At 45.7% G+C, this 17326-nt stretch overlaps 1 protein-coding gene across 2 annotated transcripts in view; it reads left to right on the top strand.

The window, feature by feature from the left end:
* pid1 (phosphotyrosine interaction domain containing 1) overlaps positions 1-17326 on the top strand; it is a 139689-nt gene that overhangs the window by 101500 nt on the left and 20863 nt on the right. The gene's annotated exons all lie outside the window — the stretch shown is intronic.

Below are 17326 nucleotides of genomic sequence, written 5' to 3' on the forward strand. Positions count from 1 at the left end.
CATGTTTAATCATAGGAGGCTTTCTCTGTGTTCAGCTGCAAATATTACTGCAGACCGACCTCTGGTTCTTACTGCACATTGCGTGTGAGGGAATTATTGCATGTGTAATTCTGGTGTAAGGGAATTATCTAATACTGTCATAGTCATAAGAGATCTACAGCACAGAGAAAAGGCCCATCAGCCCATCGAGTTTGCGCTGGTCAGAAACAACCACCTTGCTATTCCAATCCCATTCTCCAGCACTTGGCCCATACTCTGGTATGTCTCAGTCTGTTGATTTAATACTCAAGATGTAAGAAGTGCACTGCAGTTAAAGTTTGGGAATAATTCCGTTTTTATTTTTCTGAGAGTTTACTCCAGACTCAATAGATGGAATGTAAATGCTCTCGTCATGGTGGTCTGATAGTGGGAAGCTAGAGTTGGGAAGCAGGAGGATCCCACTACCTTCCCAACTCTGGCTTCATGGTCGGCAGGTTCTTGGATGGTATTCCTGTCCTACCATCAGTAAGCAGATAAGGTCTAACTACAGGTCTCAACCCACCCACTGGTATTCACCCAGCAGGAGGTGGCTCAGTGGTTAGCACTGCAGCCTCACAGCACCAGAGACCCGGGTTCGATTCCAGCCTCGGGCGACTGTCTGTGTGGAGTTTGCACATTCTCCCAGTGTCTGTGTGGGTTTCCTTCGGGTGCTCCGGTTTCCTCTGGTGTACAAATTAAGGTGGATTGGTGCATGGGGAATGTAGAGTTACAGGGAAAAGATAGACGTGTGGAGTCTGGGTGGAATGCTCTTTGGGGGAGAGTTAGTGTGGCCTCGGTAGGCCGAATGGCACTGAAGGGATTCTGTAAGGTGAGAGAGTAAACTCTGGGGTTACCCTGGACTTCTCCAGGAAGGCTCCAATGTCCGAAGGCCGTCAGTGTGTGTGTGTGTGTGGAAGGAGGGTTTCACTGAGAGGTTAGTGCCTGACCTTTCTCCTGGAGGGCCTCTTCCCTAACCCTACCACCCACCCTGCTGCCTCCTTTCTCCTGGAGGGTCTCTTTCCTAACCCTGCTGCCATCATTCATTTTGGGTCCATCTTGGGTAGGTCTAGATCCAGCAGAAGACACCATATCTCAGCAGTGAAGAGCTGCCTGCCTGTTATTGACCATCAACCCGTGGCCCCTTAATCCCCAGTGGGCACTGCGCTCACTGAGCCATCTCTATAAGAAGAAGTGACACTAGGTCCCGGCCAGCTCTCCAGCTCCAAGGGCAAGACCCCCTGGCACATCTATTCAATCCGGTCAAAAAGGGCATTATTCCATGTGTAACTTCTTTCAAATTAAGGTGGCTCAGTGGTTAGCACTGCTGCCTCACAGCGCCAGAGACCCAGGTTCAATTCCCGCCTCTGGCAACTGTCTGTGTGGAGTTTGCACATTCTCCCTGTGTCTGCGTGGGTTTCCTCCGGGTGCTCCGGTTTCCTCCTATAGTCTAAAAAAAATGTGCAAGTTAGGGTGAATTGGCCATGCTTAATTGCCCGTAGCGTTAGGTGAAGAGGTAAATGTAGGGGAATGGGTTTGGTTGGGTTGTGCTTCGGCGGGTCGGTGTGGACTTGTTGGGCCAAAGGACCTGTTTCCACACTGTAAGTAATCTAATCTAATCCTGGATTCCTGTCATTGATTTTCCTAAATTTACTATTGGGAAATACTCTATGTTCAACAAGTGGGAATTACTGACTGAATTACTAACCCTCTGAAGAAGGGTCCCTGGATTCTGTCTCTCTCTACACAGACGCTGCCAGACCTGCTGAGTTTCTCCAGCATTCTCTGTTTTTGTTTCAGATCTCCAGTATCTGCTGTTACTATATAAGAGTTATTTTATGTTTGAGGTGAAGGCATTAGGAAGATCTCGAGCCACGTGGGAGTTATTCCCTGTCTATTTGTGTGGAAGCTGGTGTATACTCACCAACCAGAGTTATTCTATTTTCAGCGTGAGGGGCCTACTCCATGTTTAATTAGTTAGCTGAGTAAGGAGAATGTGGGTTGCAACTGCATTTCCTGTTTACTCTGCAAACTGAAGAGAAGTTGCTAAATAACATTGTGAGATCCTGTTTATTTATCAGCATTGAGGTAACACCAAGTTTAAATGGGTACATTGATAAATTCCATGAAGAATGGCTGACTCGTGCAATCATTGCAATCCCTATTTGTTCAACAGGGTAAATATTCAGAAAAACATAGGTGACATTCACATTGGAAGCTCTTTCTCCCCTGATGTGACCTTGTGCCAAGTAACCAAACCAATCTTTGAGGTCTCTCTGTGTGTACAGACACAGTATACTTGCACCATTCCACACTGTCTCGTTTTATTTTGAAGAACTCCCAATGTTGTAAAGGTTCCACCAGACGGCTTAACCTGGAAAACAAATCTCCATTTTCTCAGAAAGACTAACATTTTTTTTGTCTCTTGCTGTTAGCTTTCAAGCTGTAACATTAAGAATCACCATCCCACAAAACCCAAACTTACACATCAGGACAAAAGGAAAATGACACAGATTTCTCTGCAGAGATTGATTTTCTGGAAAATTAACCTTGAGCCAGCAGATTATTCTTGGAAGCATGTGGCTGATTTATTAATCATGCAGAATTTTCTCTGAAATCTTTTGCAAACTCAGCTTGCTCGGGGAATGCAATCGCAAGAGTTTCTTTCAATCGTTCTTTCAAAAGAACAAACTACATTTCACCATGAACCTGCTGGAGAGAGTTTTCTTTTCAGAAACGAGGGTGATCAGCTGGGCAGGTGGTTCTTAGCAAGCTTCCCTCCACCTGAACCGGATACAACCGGAATGTGTCCGTGTTCAAACCAGTCATAGCAGATGTCAAGGGCAAAGCAATCACAAGTCATATGATTTCTGGGATGCCTTGTGAAAACAAGTCTCCAGTATCCACAGTGAGCTTTCAATGATACTTTTAAAGAAATTGCACCTAATAAAACTTGAAATAAATTCCTTTTTCCACAGCTGTTCATAGTATCATAGACTCATAGAGATGTACAGCATGGAAACAGACCCTTTGGTCCAACCTGTCCATGCTGACCAGATATCCCAACCCAATCTAGTCCCACCTGCCAGCACCTGGCCCATATCCCTCCACACCCTTCCTATTCATATACCAATCCAAATGCCTCTTAAATGTTGTAATGGTACCAGCCTCCACCACATCCTCTGGCAGCTCTTTCCAGGCACGTACCACCCTCTGCGTGAAAAAGTTGCCCCTTAGGTCTCTTTTATATCTTTCCCCTCTCACCCTAAACCTATGCCCTCTAGTTCTAGACTCCCCGACCCCAAGGAAAATACTTTGTCTATTTACCCTATCCATGCCCCTTGTGATTTTATAAACCTCTACAAGGTCACCCCTCAGCCTCCGACGCTCCAGGGAAAACAGCCCCAGCCTGTACAGCCTCTCCCTGTAGCTCAGATCCTCCAACCCTGGCAACATCCTTGTAAATCTTTACCGAACCCTTTCAAGCTTTACAACATCTTTCCGATAGGAAGGAGACCAGAATTGCACGCAATATTCCAACAATGGCCTAATCAATGTCCTGTACAGGCCGCAACATGACCTCCCATCTCCTGTACTCAATACTCTGACCAATAAAGGAAAGCATACCAAACACCTTCAAAGCAGAAGACCTCACATCTAACTGAAATAAATATCATCTTAATAAGAGCTTAATAAGAGCCACAGTATTTTTATTGTTTTACTGACTTATCAAGGCCCCCAGGTCTGTTGTATCCAATAGATTCATTTTGCATGGACCTTCCCAAGGTAGGTTGAGGTTTGAAGGTATTTCAGGATTTAAAGTTAAAGGGGAATAAAACCAATGAAAGCTTGATCAAGAAGGGTTCAAAGTGTTCATTGGTGTTCATCAGGCTGTTCCATTACTTAGCACACAGAAAAGCATGTACTTTATTGTTTGATCTACACTGTAATAGTTTTCCATTTATTAATTTAGAAATTGCTAAGGACAATAAGCATAACCTGCCACAAATGTTTGGCAATGAAGAGCAGCTCAGTGAATTACAGATGCTGGCTGTTTTGTGTTGGTCTGTTGATAACTCTGCAAATATAGCATCTCGTGCTTAATCCCCACATCATTTTTATAAAACTGCCCAATTTGCATGTGAGCTGCCAATTAAACTTGTCCTGGAAAGTCAAGCCTTGTAATTAACAATGTAAGTTCTTTCCACTAATATAATATCGGTATGTTAATTTTGGTCTATTGGTAATATCGCTGGGCTGTTAATCCAGAGACCCCGGTAATGTTCTGGGGACTTGGGTTTGAATCCTGCCACAGCAGATGGTGGAATTTTAATTCAATAAAAAGCAGGAATTAAGAATCTAATGATGACCATTGCCAATTGTTGTAAAAGCCATCCTTACCTGGTCTGGCCTACATGTGACTCCAGACCCACAGCAATGTGGTTGACTCCTCTGGGAAATTAGGGATGGACAATAAATGCTGGCCCAGCCAGTGATGTCCTAATCCAGTGAGTGAATAACAAATTTGTTTTCTTAAATTATAATGACTGTCAATCAACCTCTCTTGTTCAGTGAGCAATAATAAGTTTGGAAGCAAAAACACAGTGGTTTGCACTGCTGCCTGACAGCGCCAGGGACCTGGGTTCAATTCCCGCCTCAAGCAACTTTCGGTGTGGAGTTTGCACATTCTCCCCGTGTCTGCGTGGGTTTCCTCCGGGTACTCCGGTTTCCTCCCACAGTCCAAAGATGTGCAAGTTAAGGTGAATTGCCATGCTAAATTGCCTGTAGTGTTAGATGCATTAGTCAGAGGTGAATGTAGGGGAATGGGTCTGAGTGTGTTGCTCTTCAGAGGGTTGGTGTAGACTTGTGGGGCCAAAGGGTCTGTTTCCACACTGTAGGGAATCTAATCATAATCTTCATTTTGCTTTCTAGCCCTGATTTGAAACAGGATGGTACCCTGTCCGATCCTCAGTCCTCCCTTAGTTTATTGCTGAGCCCTTAAATGGGATTGAGAGATGCCCTTTCTGATTCATTGTTTGCAAGGTCCCAGATTCCATGTTATTCCTGGTATACTGTTACCAGCTCACGCTTCAGGAAACATTGTCGTCAAATCCTTTCAAAACCTAAACATGAGCTGGGGAAGAGACCTGCTCCCGGAGCTGGGGAAGGACCTGATCCCTGAACTGGGGAAGGGATCTGATCCCGGAGCTGGGGAAGGATCTGATCCCTGAGCTGGGGAAGGACCTGATCCCTGAGCTGGGGAAGGAACTGATCCCTAGGCTCGGGAAGAGACCTGCTCCCGGAGCTGGGGAAGGACCTGATCCCTGAGCTGGGGAAGGACCTGATCCCGGAGCTGGGGAAGGACCTGATCCCTGAGCTGGGGAAGGACCTGATCCCTGAACTGGGGAAGGACCTGATCCCTGAACTGGGGAAGGGATCTGATCCCAGGTGTCCAATCCAGATCCCAGAAGTCTGTATTGGGGGTGTGGTCGGAGTCAGATGGGAGTGAGCATGCAGTGGGGTGGAGTGTTGGCTGTTGACACGGAGTGGCCTGCTGTGGACCTAGACCCACAAGCCGTGCTGTGAGGACACCAGTCTTCCTGCTTTATCAAATACCCTGAGGCCTGAGAAACATTCCAGACCCACCAGGTTAAAATCCGAGATTTCCAAATTGATGAGAATCCTGAAATGACCAGCCTGCTCACTGGGCACTGTACCTGGGCGTGATTCGGTTTGGAATGGGTTGCGTCAGGTTTGAGGATTTTCAAAACTGTAACCTCTGACCCAACACCAATGCACCCACAAAACAAAACAAAGAACTACTGACGCTGGAGATCTAAAATAAACAGAAACAGGACAAGCTGGAGAAACTCAGCAGGTCTGGCAGCACCTGTGGAGAAAGAAACAGAGTTAACATTTCCAGTCATAATCACAATCATAGAGTCTGACAAGATGGAAACAGACCCTTCGGTCCAACTAGTCCACACTGACCATGTTCCCAAACTAAACTAGTCCCACTTGCCTATGTTTGGCCCATATCCCTCCAAACCTTTCCTATTCATGTACTTCTGCAAATGTCTTTTAAACATTGTAACAGCACCCGCATCCACCACTTCTTTGAGAAGTTCATTCCACACATGAACCATGCTGCAAAAAATGTTGCCCCTTCATGTCCTTTTTAAATCGTACTCCTCTCATCTTAAAAATGTCATCTAGTTTTTAACTCCCCCCCCCTCTAGGGAACAACCCTCGTCATTCACCTTATCCATGTCCCTCATGATTTTATAAACTTCAATAAGGTCAGCCTCCTACACTCCAGTGAAAAATGTCCCACCCTATTTTTTTATAACTCAAACCCGCCAATTCAGGCAACATCCCAGTGAATGTTTACTGAACCCTCTCCAGTTTAGTGTTTATTCCTTTCCAAGTTCCAGCTCCAAGCCCAGCCAGACTGGGTCCATCACTGACAATACATACAGTCCGTACAGCCGAGCTCCCTGGTACAGTTATCAGTTTACCAGCTGAGTGTTAATGTGTTTCCATCTTCATTTTGGCCTGGTATCTTCTCACCTTGGAGTTAATTCAACACTGAGGCCTGTATTTCTGTCAGACTTATCTTCCTGATGAAAGAAACTAATTATTTTAGCTTGTTGGTGCTAATTAACTCAATTTGCAATGAGACAATTGAATATTTATGAAGCTGTCAGCTGTGGTAGAGCAGTCTTATGTTAACCACAAATGACCCGAGAGTAAGTTCTTCACAAATGGATATGTGTTTGAAAATAATTTGACATATTGGAAGAGAGGTGCTGTCCTTGATTAAATTAACAAAGGTATTTCATACAATTGCATTGTTTATATACAAGTATGGAAAAAGTTAATCTCAAATTCAAAAGGACTCTTTAAATGATCTATTCCCCAGTTATGACAGTATGCTACATTCTATTCCTCATAATCCTACCTTGGAATCGTTCCAACTTTTCCGAATGCAAGGATGTGTGAATTAGGTGGAGGAGACCAGTCAGTCCCTTGAGTCTGTGCCAGTATTTAATAAGATCGTGGCCGTTTGATTATAACCTCAAATCTACAAAGCCCCACCCCAGACTAGAACTATTGGCTCCCTTTTGGTGAATGTCACTTGGAGGATGTGACTGAGGGTGTTCAATGGGAAGTATCTGCCTGACATGGCCTTAGCGTCTCCCACATCATCTGCAGTCTGGTACCAGTCATGACCAGGATCCCAACTGTGTGGGATGTTAATCTGGTGACGGGTAACACAGCAGTGCAGTCAGTTCTGCTATAATGTGTTTATCGTTAACGCTGTAATGCGATCGGTGAATAGGGAACACTGTTTCTAAAGCATGAACTTATAAAGTGTGTGTTGGCCATAACATGATTGGATCACCAATACTTTCTGCGTGATTTTTATATAGTGCAGGGTCGCACAGGAGCACGATTGTCGTGTTAAAGAAGAAATGACTGTATATTTATGAATGTGAGATCTTATTTCCAATGTGCCCCCAAAAGCTTTTTCTTTTTCATTCCCCTCCCATTAGATTGAGTGCATGTGTGTATATATTGCTAATTATAATAACACATGGTGAATTATGTGTAGATTGAGGGGCTATATGTGCCTGCCACCAATTGACTTGGAGCACAGCTGGGCTTCAAACATGGTGCTGGTGATGGAACTTCCGGAAGGTTCCACCAACGCTCAGCACTTGTGTTGCTGGGGAAGGACACTAAGGTCAAAGGGCAGGGTGTGAGAAAACTTGACGGAGGTGACAAAGGGAAACTCTCCATGCAAAGGGCTGGTGCAGTGGCTCAGTGGTTAGCACAGCTGCCTCACAGCACCAGGGCCTCAGGTTCGATTCCACCCTCGGGTGACTGTCTGTGTGGAGTTTGCACATTCTCCCCGTGTCTGTCTGGGTTTCCTCCCACAGACCAAGGATGTGCAGGTGAGGTGGATTAGCCATGAGAAATGCAGGGTTACAGGGGTAGGGTGGTGTCAGTGGGATACTCTTTAGTGGGTCATTATGGACTCAATGGGCTGAACGGCCTGCTTCCACACTGTGGGGATTCTATTATATCTGAGCTTCTGTGATATTGCAACTCCCTGATATTGACACTCAGCCTGGTTATAGTCAGATTCAGCTGTTAGTTTGTATAGCCATGAGTTTAAGAGGTTAAATACCAGTGCAAATGGTATAAAATGGAACTGGAATTAAAAATAAATGATTTGTGAATATGGAGATCTTAACATCTCATCACCCTAACATAAAAACTGGGTTATTTAAAACTGAGACCAGGAAGTGCAAAAGGTTGTGACATCAATTCTGGTCTTCTTCCTATCGGAAAGATGTTGTGAAACTTGAAAGGGCTCAGAAAAGATTTACAAGGATGTTGCCAGGGTTGGAGGATTTGAGCTACAGGGAGAGGCTGAACAGGCTGGGGCTGTTTTCCCTGGAGCGTCAGAGGCTGAGGGGTGACCTTATAAACATAGAACATAGAACAATACAGCACAGAACAGGCCCTTCGGCCCACGATGTTGTGCCGAACTTCTAACCTAGATTAAGCACCCATCCATGTACCTATCCAAATGCCGCTTAAAGGTCGCCAATGATTCTGACTCTACCACTCCCACGGGCAGCGCATTCCATGCCCCCACTACTCTCTGGGTAAAGAACCCACCCCTGACATCTCCCCTATACCTTCCACCCTTCACCTTAAATTTATGTCCCCTTGTAACACTCTGTTGTACCCGGGGAAAAAGTTTCTGACTGTCTACTCTATCTATTCCTCTGATCATCTTATAAACCTCTATCAAGTCACCCCTCATCCTTCGCCGTTCCAACGAGAAAAGGCCGAGAACTCTCAACCTATCCTCGTACGACCTACTCTCCATTCCAGGCAACATCCTGGTAAATCTTCTCTGCACCCTCTCCAAAGCTTCCACATCTTTCCTAAAGTGAGGCGACCAGAACTGCACACAGTACTCCAACTGTGGCCTAACCAAAGTCCTGTACAGCTGCAACATCACTTCACGACTCTTGAATTCAATCCCTCTGCTAATGAACGATAATACTCCATAGGCCTTCTTACAAACTCTATCCACCTGAGTGGCAACCTTCAAAGATCTATGTACATAGACCCCAAGATCCCTCTGTTCCTCCACCTGACTAAGAACCCTACCATTAACCCTGTATTCCGCATTCTTATTTGTTCTTCCAAAATGGACAACCTCACACTTGGCAGGGTTGAACTCCATCTGCCACTCCTCAGCCCAGCTCTGCATCATATCTAAGTCCCTCTGCAGCCGACAACAGCCCTCCTCACTATCCACAACTCCACCAATCTTCGTATCATCTGCAAATTTACTGACCCACCCTTCGACTCCCTCATCTAAGTCATTAATAAAAATTACAAACAGCAGAGGACCCAGAACTGAACCCTGCGGAACTCCACTTCTAACTGGGCTCCAGGCTGAATATTTACCATCTACCACCACTCTCTGCCTTCGACCGGTTAGCCAGTTTTCTATCCAATTGGCCAAATTTCCCTCTATCCCATGCCTCCTGACTTTCCGCATAAGCCTACCATGGGGAACCTTATCAAATGCCTTACTAAAATCCATGTACACTACATAAAGGTTTACAAAATTATGAAGGGAATGGATAGCATAAATAGGCAAAGTCCTTTCCCTGGGGTTGGCGGGGTGGGGGGTGTCCAGAACTAGAGGGCATAGGTTTAGGGTGAGAGGGGAAAGATTTAAAAGGGACCTAAGGGGCAACTTTTTCACACAGAGGGTGGTACAGGTATGGGATGTGCTGCCAGAGGAAGTGGTGGAGGCTGGTACAATTGCAACATTTTAAAGGCATCTGGATATATAGGTATATGAATAGGAAGGGTTTGGAGGGATTTGGGCCGGGTGCTGGCAGGTGGGACTAGATTGGGTTGGGATATGTGGTCAGCGTGGACGGGTTGGACCAAAGGGTCTGTTTCCATGCTGTACATCTCTATGACTCTATGACTCTATCTGAACCTCCCTTCGGCTGGGTCAATGACATTTCCAAAACGGGAATGAGTGTGTTTATTAAAGCATACCCAAAGTAAGGCATCAGAAAGTAGAATGGGGAAGTGAGACACCTCTCCTGTGATCTAATAGAACAGTAGAACAACTCAGGGAGTGCCCTCATTGGCCCTCCCCTGACTTATAAAAGTATCACTTTTTAGTTGTTGTTGTGTTCCTTGTGCACTGATTGGCTGCTGGTTAATGACAGAGGTTTCACTGAGATTACAATTCTGGAGAATACTCTGTCTGCTGCTTCAGGATAAAGTGTATTCCAAAGATGCGGGACCTCCCGGGAGGTAGAATTCTCCCGATCGCCATCTCTTTTGTGTTGAAGGATGGTGGAGTCATGTACCCTCGAGACGTTTGGGAATATTTAGATGAAAGTTGAAACACTGAAGCAAACAAGGCCAAACCCTGGCGAATGGAAACAGAGTAAATCACAACCAGTGCAGACAAGATGGGCCAAAGGGTCTCTTTCCATGCTGTAAAAATCCTCTGACTCTAAATTACAGAAACCCTACAGTGTGGAAGCAGGCCATTCAGCCTATCAAATCCATACAGACTCTCCAAACAGCATCCTACCCACATTCCCTGTGGGCATTTCCCATGGCCAATCCACCCTGACCTGCACATCTTTGGACTGTGGGAGGAAACTGCAGCATCCAGAAGAAACCCACACAGACACGGGGAGAATGTGCAAACTCCACACAGACAGTTGCCCGAGGCTGTGAGGCAGCAGTGTTAACCACTGAGCCACCGTGCCACCCCTTAGTGTTGGAGCCACACTGTATACATGGCAGTGAGACCATTTGCCCCACATGTCGATACTGAGCGATATCATTAGGGTTGAAGATGTCAGTGTGTATCATACTGATTCTATGAATAAGGTCTGTTTGCCCCTGAACCTGGTTGGAGGGGTTTAACACCGTGTTGGAAGCAGCTGCTGATAGACCAATACTTTTACCCCGTGCAAGTATTGAACATTTTTATATCAATGACTGCAAGGAAGAGCCTTTGTTTTGTTAATATTGCTACAACAAAAACACCAGTGCTGCTGGAAACCTGAACAAAATATTAAAAATACTGCAAGTGCACAGTGGGGCACATTGGTAAGTGAAAGATAGGTTCAAATTGTAGGTAGGCGTTTTCAGCATAGCTGTAGGAGAAATATTCCACCGTTATCAAACTAACTTTCTCTTGCAAAAGCTCAACAGGCTGTTGTGCTGTTCCATAACTGTTTATATTTTTCCCTCTTCGTCGCACTGACAGTATGCCTCATTTCAACTGTCAGAAGAGGCTGTGACTCCAATCTCCGAGATTATCGCTTCCAATCTATCACTGCTTTCAGACTGTGCAGCTAAACGGAGGCTCCAAAGGATGTAATATCTGCAAAGCCGTTTAGTCTTGTTGACTGGTGTCTGTTGGGAACAGAGACTGCTTGACACTGACCAGCTGTGAAAGAGAGTTCTCATTTCACAACACTTTCCATCGCAGCCTAGGTACAAGTATTTGAACTGAAAATACTGCAACACATTGCACAATCTGGTCCCTCGGGAGGTTCGAAATGAATACTGGAGCTTTTAAGAATGGAAACTGGTCAGCGCTGGCTGTTTAATTACAGACTTCGCGTAGTACATGGCTGAACTGTGAGGGAACTGTCTGGTTTTGGATGAAATATAACATTTTTCCTGGTGAGCAATTTTGTGTTCTTTTAGCTGAGGGATGACAGCCATCCTCAGGAGGACCTTTCCAAACCAGCAATGTGACTATTTCCCATGGCAGGGAAATAGTCACATTGCTCTCTTGCTCTTCAGTGGAATGAACAATTTAATGCCAATTTGCCCTGCATGATGCCCGTTATGTTTTGTGGATTCCTATCACCTGGGACTGGGAACAAGTCCATCCAAACGCATTTTTGAGGCCACTATAGCCAGTGTAGAAAGGACAGTTTCGTAACACCAACTAAATTCAACCCCAAGTTCCAAAGTCAGAAGATGTTGGGTTGAATTTTCCCAAATTCCGGATCAGTGCCATTATCGTTGGGTTGCATGGCTGAGTAGATTTTTTCCATGCGGTCATCCCAAACCTGTCTCGTTAACTACTGACCACACCAACATCTTGTCCAATATTAGTCTGATTTCCCAGCTCACACCAACTGGAAGTGCTTGCTGCTGACAGGACATCCCAAGATTCTGGACACTCCATCTTGTTTAAATGGTCACTGTGCACCCAGCCAGGGGCAGTTAATCCACTGCTGCCCTGCATGCTTTGGGATGTTTGCCCCTGCCAAGGAAGGGGAGGGGAAATTGGATGCCCACTTCACGGAGAGGGACCTGGCAAGGCTGGTGAATGGGGTGGTGGGGAGGGAAATGTCAACTGCATACCCCACCCCAAGTCAGGCAGAGGACGGTCACCATACCAGACTCAGCTCCCATGTACCCCCACCCCAAACTGCCCTATGGTCTCAGTCAGAAGGTGGAGCAATGCCACAGGAAGGTCATTGACCATCTCCGCTGTACCAGGGTAAGTGCCAGCACCTTCTATCTGCTACATCACACTCTCTCTCTCTACCTCTGCCACCGCTGCCCCCCCCCACCGTCCCACCAAGGCTCATGCATAGACACTGTCACAAAGAATGTCTTCCCTCGTTCGCTGCCACCTGCCCTGAACCGTAAACCCCGCCCAACCTCTGCAACATCCAATCACTCGCTCTGGACACTGAGCACCTTCTCTTCCTGCACCAAGAGGGATGTGCCTGGCACTCAGTGGGCAATCTCTCCCTTTGTCCCATGACAGTCCACAGTTGGGCAGAAAGAGTCAAGGCAGACGAGGGGCTGCCTGACAGTCAGCTCGAGGAGAGGGTACTGATGGTGACCACCTCGAGCAGCTGACTGCACATGTCCTAAGCCCAGGACTGTCATTGGATAAGCCCCTGACTGAGTGTATGGGAACCCCCACCCCCGACTGATGGAACACCCCATCCCCTCCCCCTTCCAATCGGATTCTGACTGAGGCCTATTCTCCTCCGACTCTGAGATGGGGCCATTGAACTGAAAGCCACGCAGAGTGCCCCCTGACTGTCTGGTGGGTATGACATTCACAATATTCACCATGGTAATTATTCTGGACAGCTCAACATCAGGAAGGTGAAAGGAAAGGGAGACTTTCTCTTTCAGAGTTAGAACATCCAACCTTTGCTGCAGCTCTATAAAACCCGGGTGAATTGATCTGAATTTATTATCATGTGTACCGAGGCACAGTGAAAAGCTTTGTCTTGCGAGTAATACAGGCAGATCACAGAGTTAAGTCGCATAGATAGTAAATACTGTAACAGGTAAACAGTGGCAAAAACAAAAACACAGGTACAGAGTTTGAGAGTCCATTCAGTATTCTAACAACATAAGGTAGAAACTGTTTTGAAACCAGTTGGTGTGTGTGTGTGTGTGTGTGTGTTCAGGCTTCTGCACCTTCTCCCCGATGGTAGAGGTTGTAGAAAATCATTGCCAGGGTGGGATGGATCTTTGAGAATGCTGCCGGCCTTTCCTTGACAGTGGGCCTGGGAGATGGATTCTATAGATGGGACGGTGGCCTTTGTGATTGTCTGGGCCAAGTTCACCACTCTCTGTAACCGTCTCCGATCTTGAATGGTACAGTTACCATACCAGATAGTGATACATCCAGACTGAATGCTCTCGATGGCATTCAAATTTCGCCGTCATGCCAAATTTCCTCAGCTGCCCGAGGAAGAAGAGATGTTGTTGAGCCTTTGTAACCAGTCCATCCACATGAAGAGTCCAAGTAAGCTTGTTGTGGTTCGACCACACTTGGAATATTGTATTCAGTTCTGGTCACCTCATTATCAGGAAGGATGTAGATGCCTTAGAGAGGGTGCAGAGGAGATATACCAGGATGCTGCCTGGATTGGAAGGTATGTCTTATGAAGAGAGATTGAGTGAGCTCGGGCTTTTCACACTGGAGAGAAGGAGGAAGAGAGGTGGCTGGATAGAGGTGGAGAAGGTAATGAGAGGCACAAATACCAATGCATTGCAGCGTAAAATTTTATTAGGGCGGCACGGTGGCACAGTGGTTAGCACTGCTGCCTCACAGCACCAGAGACCCGGGTTCAATTCCCTGCCTCAGACTGTGTGGAGTTTGCACGTTCTCCCCGTGTCTGCGTGGGTTTCCTCTGGATGCTCCGGTTTCCTCCCACAGTCCAAAGATGTGCAGGTCAGGTGAATTGGCCATGCTAAATTTGCCCGTAGTGTAGGTAAGGGGTAAATGTAGGGATATGGGTGGGTTGCGCTTCGGAGGGGCGGTGTGGACTTGTTGGGCCGAAGGGCCTGTTTCCACACTGTAAGTAAGTAATCTAATCTAAAAAAATAGAGTATTTTCCAGAGACTTTTCCCAGGGCAGAAATGGCTCTCACGAGGAGGCATAATTTTAAGGCAATTGGAGGAAGGTGTAGGGGAGATGTCAGAGGTAGGTTCTTTACACAGAGAGTGGTGGGTGTGTGGAATGCACTGCCAGCAGTGGGAGTAGAGTCAGAGACATTAGGGACATTTAAGTGACTGCTGGACAATCACATGGATGGCAGTAAATTGAGGAATATGTAGGTTAGGGTGATCTTAAATTAGGATAAATGCTTGGCACAACATCATGGGCCGAAGGGCCTGTGCTGTACTGTTCCAAGTCCTATGTTGTAAAACCCAGCTCAGAGTAACGTGACTGATGTCCCATGTGCCTGTTGGCACCTCCTTCGTTTGGTTTTGTGTAATCCCAGTCTAGTCCTGTCAAGGTGTTAAGGTGGTCACTCTTCCTTCGAAATGGCCAGCCGTGTCCAATATGGAAACATCTTCCATTTCCCAGCACGACAGCCTTCACTAAAACACATTCAAAATATCAACTGGAAAGTCAGTGTGTTATCATTGTGACTCCTTTTCAAGGGGTAATGGGAAGAATTTGAGGTAGGTAGAGTGGAAACTTGCAGGCAAAGAATTTCCACACAGTACCGTTCAAGCAGATTCTCTTGATATCTGTGTGTTCTAACCTTTCAAAGCGGCAATATCTGATGATGTTGTTTATTTCTATCTTGTTTATTTTCACCTTGACCTGGCAAACTTGCAATGTTTACTTGCCAATTATTACCCGCTGATAAGCTGCCAGATCATCTCGATCACAAAACGCAAAACACGGTTCTTCTGTTTGATTGGTTACATTAATGAATCAGGCAGGTTAAAATTGGAAAAGCACAGCAAGTCAGGCAGCATCTGAGGAGCTGGAAAATGCTGAAGGGCTCTGATGAAGGGCTTTTGCCCGAAACGTTGATTTTCCTGCTCCTCGGATGCTGCCTGACCTGCTGTGCTTTTCCAGCTCCACTCTCACCGACGTTAATGAATCAGTTTATTGTTCGGGATGAGGGATGAAGATAACCCTCAAGTTTAATTCCTAGTCCATTTTATCACATTTCTCAATTTCTTATCATTTGAGAGAGTGAGTGTTCAATCAGAGATTACACACTAAGAGCCGAAGGCTGAGTGCTACTCAACAGTTAGAGATATCTCACCAAACTTTTCAATTCTGCTGCAAACTAACCAAGACCCAAGTGAACACCCTGCTATGTTGCATACTTACTTTGAAGAGAAAAGTGACTTTTATGATGAAGTGAATGGCTGGTAATTTTCTCAGCTGCTTTCTTTTTAAACAAAATGGACAAAGATTCTTCACTGTTTTTTTGATTTTTCAAAGTATGGAAACAAGCCACATATCTAATTTACTGTTAAATGAATTTGTATCATTTGTCTCACTTATTCCATCCGTCAGCAAGTGCTACAAATGAGCCACTTTTGAGTAAAGAGGTTTCTCCCACTGTCTTTATTAATACCCATTGATCTGTCTGGCTTTTGGTTTCGACTCCCCCTTCAAGTGAAAACACAGCCTCCCTGTCCCCCCTATCAAATCCCTCTGTCATTTTAAAGAGCTCTGTTAAATTATCCTTCAGCCTTTTCACCTTGTGAGAATGTGGACCGGCTGCCTGTTCCTGATAGCTATTATAAAACGTTTAATTATGCTTCAAATGTCAGTGCAAGTTATTTGAATTTTACACATGGAGTTAGGTTAGATCCAATAGGCCCAAGTATGCTGTGTCAGACAGAAGCTACAGTGACAATGTGGTGTGTGACATTGATCATTCTTCCACATGCTACTGTGCATCGCATTCTATCCAGGAGGCTTGGATACAATGATGGAGAAAGAAGACAACAGACTTTGTGGATGAAGGTGATGTTAAAGCCAGGAGGGAAATGCAGAATGTGAGACTGCTGACTAACACTTTCACATTGCTTGAATGCTAGAGATTCTCTGTTACAATCCACAGAGAAAGAAGATATCAGAAGGCAAGATTTCAGTTTTCGTGGAGAGTGTTGTCAGAGGACCTTTCTTTCATGATGGAACACCGAACTGAACAACAGAGATCTTCCACACCTCCTGGCTGGTTTTGGCAATGGCCAGGCTGTTCATCCAGAGATCAAACAAAGCACTGCAGATGTTGGAAATCTGAAATAAAAGCAGGAATTGTTGTAGAAGCTCAGCAGGTTTAGCAGTATCTGTGGAGAGAGAGAAACAGCGTTATTTAATCCAGAGAGCCACCTGATTTTTAGGGGAATTGGGTTCAACTCCAACCATGCCTGCTGTGGACCTTGAATTCAATAAAATCTGAAATTAAGAGGCTCTTTATTTTTTTGTTTATTCATTTGAGGGATGTGGTGTCACTGGCTGGGTCAGCATTTATTGCCCGTCCCTAGTTGCCCCTTGAGAAGGTGGGGGTGAGCTGCCTTCTTGAACCGCTGCAGTCCATGTGCTGTGGATTGACCCACAATGCCCTGAGGGAGGGAATTCCAGGACTTGGACCCAGTGACAGTGAAGGAACGGTGATATATTTCCAAGTCAGGATGGTGAGTGGTTTGGAGGGGAACTTGCAGGGGGTGGTGTTCCCATGTATCTGCTGCCCTTGTCCTTCTAGATGGAAGTGGTCATGGATTTGGAAGGTGCTGTGTAAGGAAACTGTTGTCAGTTGTTTGAAAACTGTCTGTTATGGAAGGACATGTGACTCCCAACCCATAGCAATGTAGTTGACTCTTAACTGGGCAATTAGGGATGGGCAATAAATGCTGGGCTGACCAGTGACACCCTTGGCCCATGAATGAATAAAATAAAATTGCCATCTGCTCAGAATGAAATCTT

Source organism: Chiloscyllium punctatum, chromosome 6 (assembly GCF_047496795.1).
Source record: "Chiloscyllium punctatum isolate Juve2018m chromosome 6, sChiPun1.3, whole genome shotgun sequence".
In the NCBI taxonomy this organism is placed as follows: domain Eukaryota; kingdom Metazoa; phylum Chordata; class Chondrichthyes; order Orectolobiformes; family Hemiscylliidae; genus Chiloscyllium; species Chiloscyllium punctatum.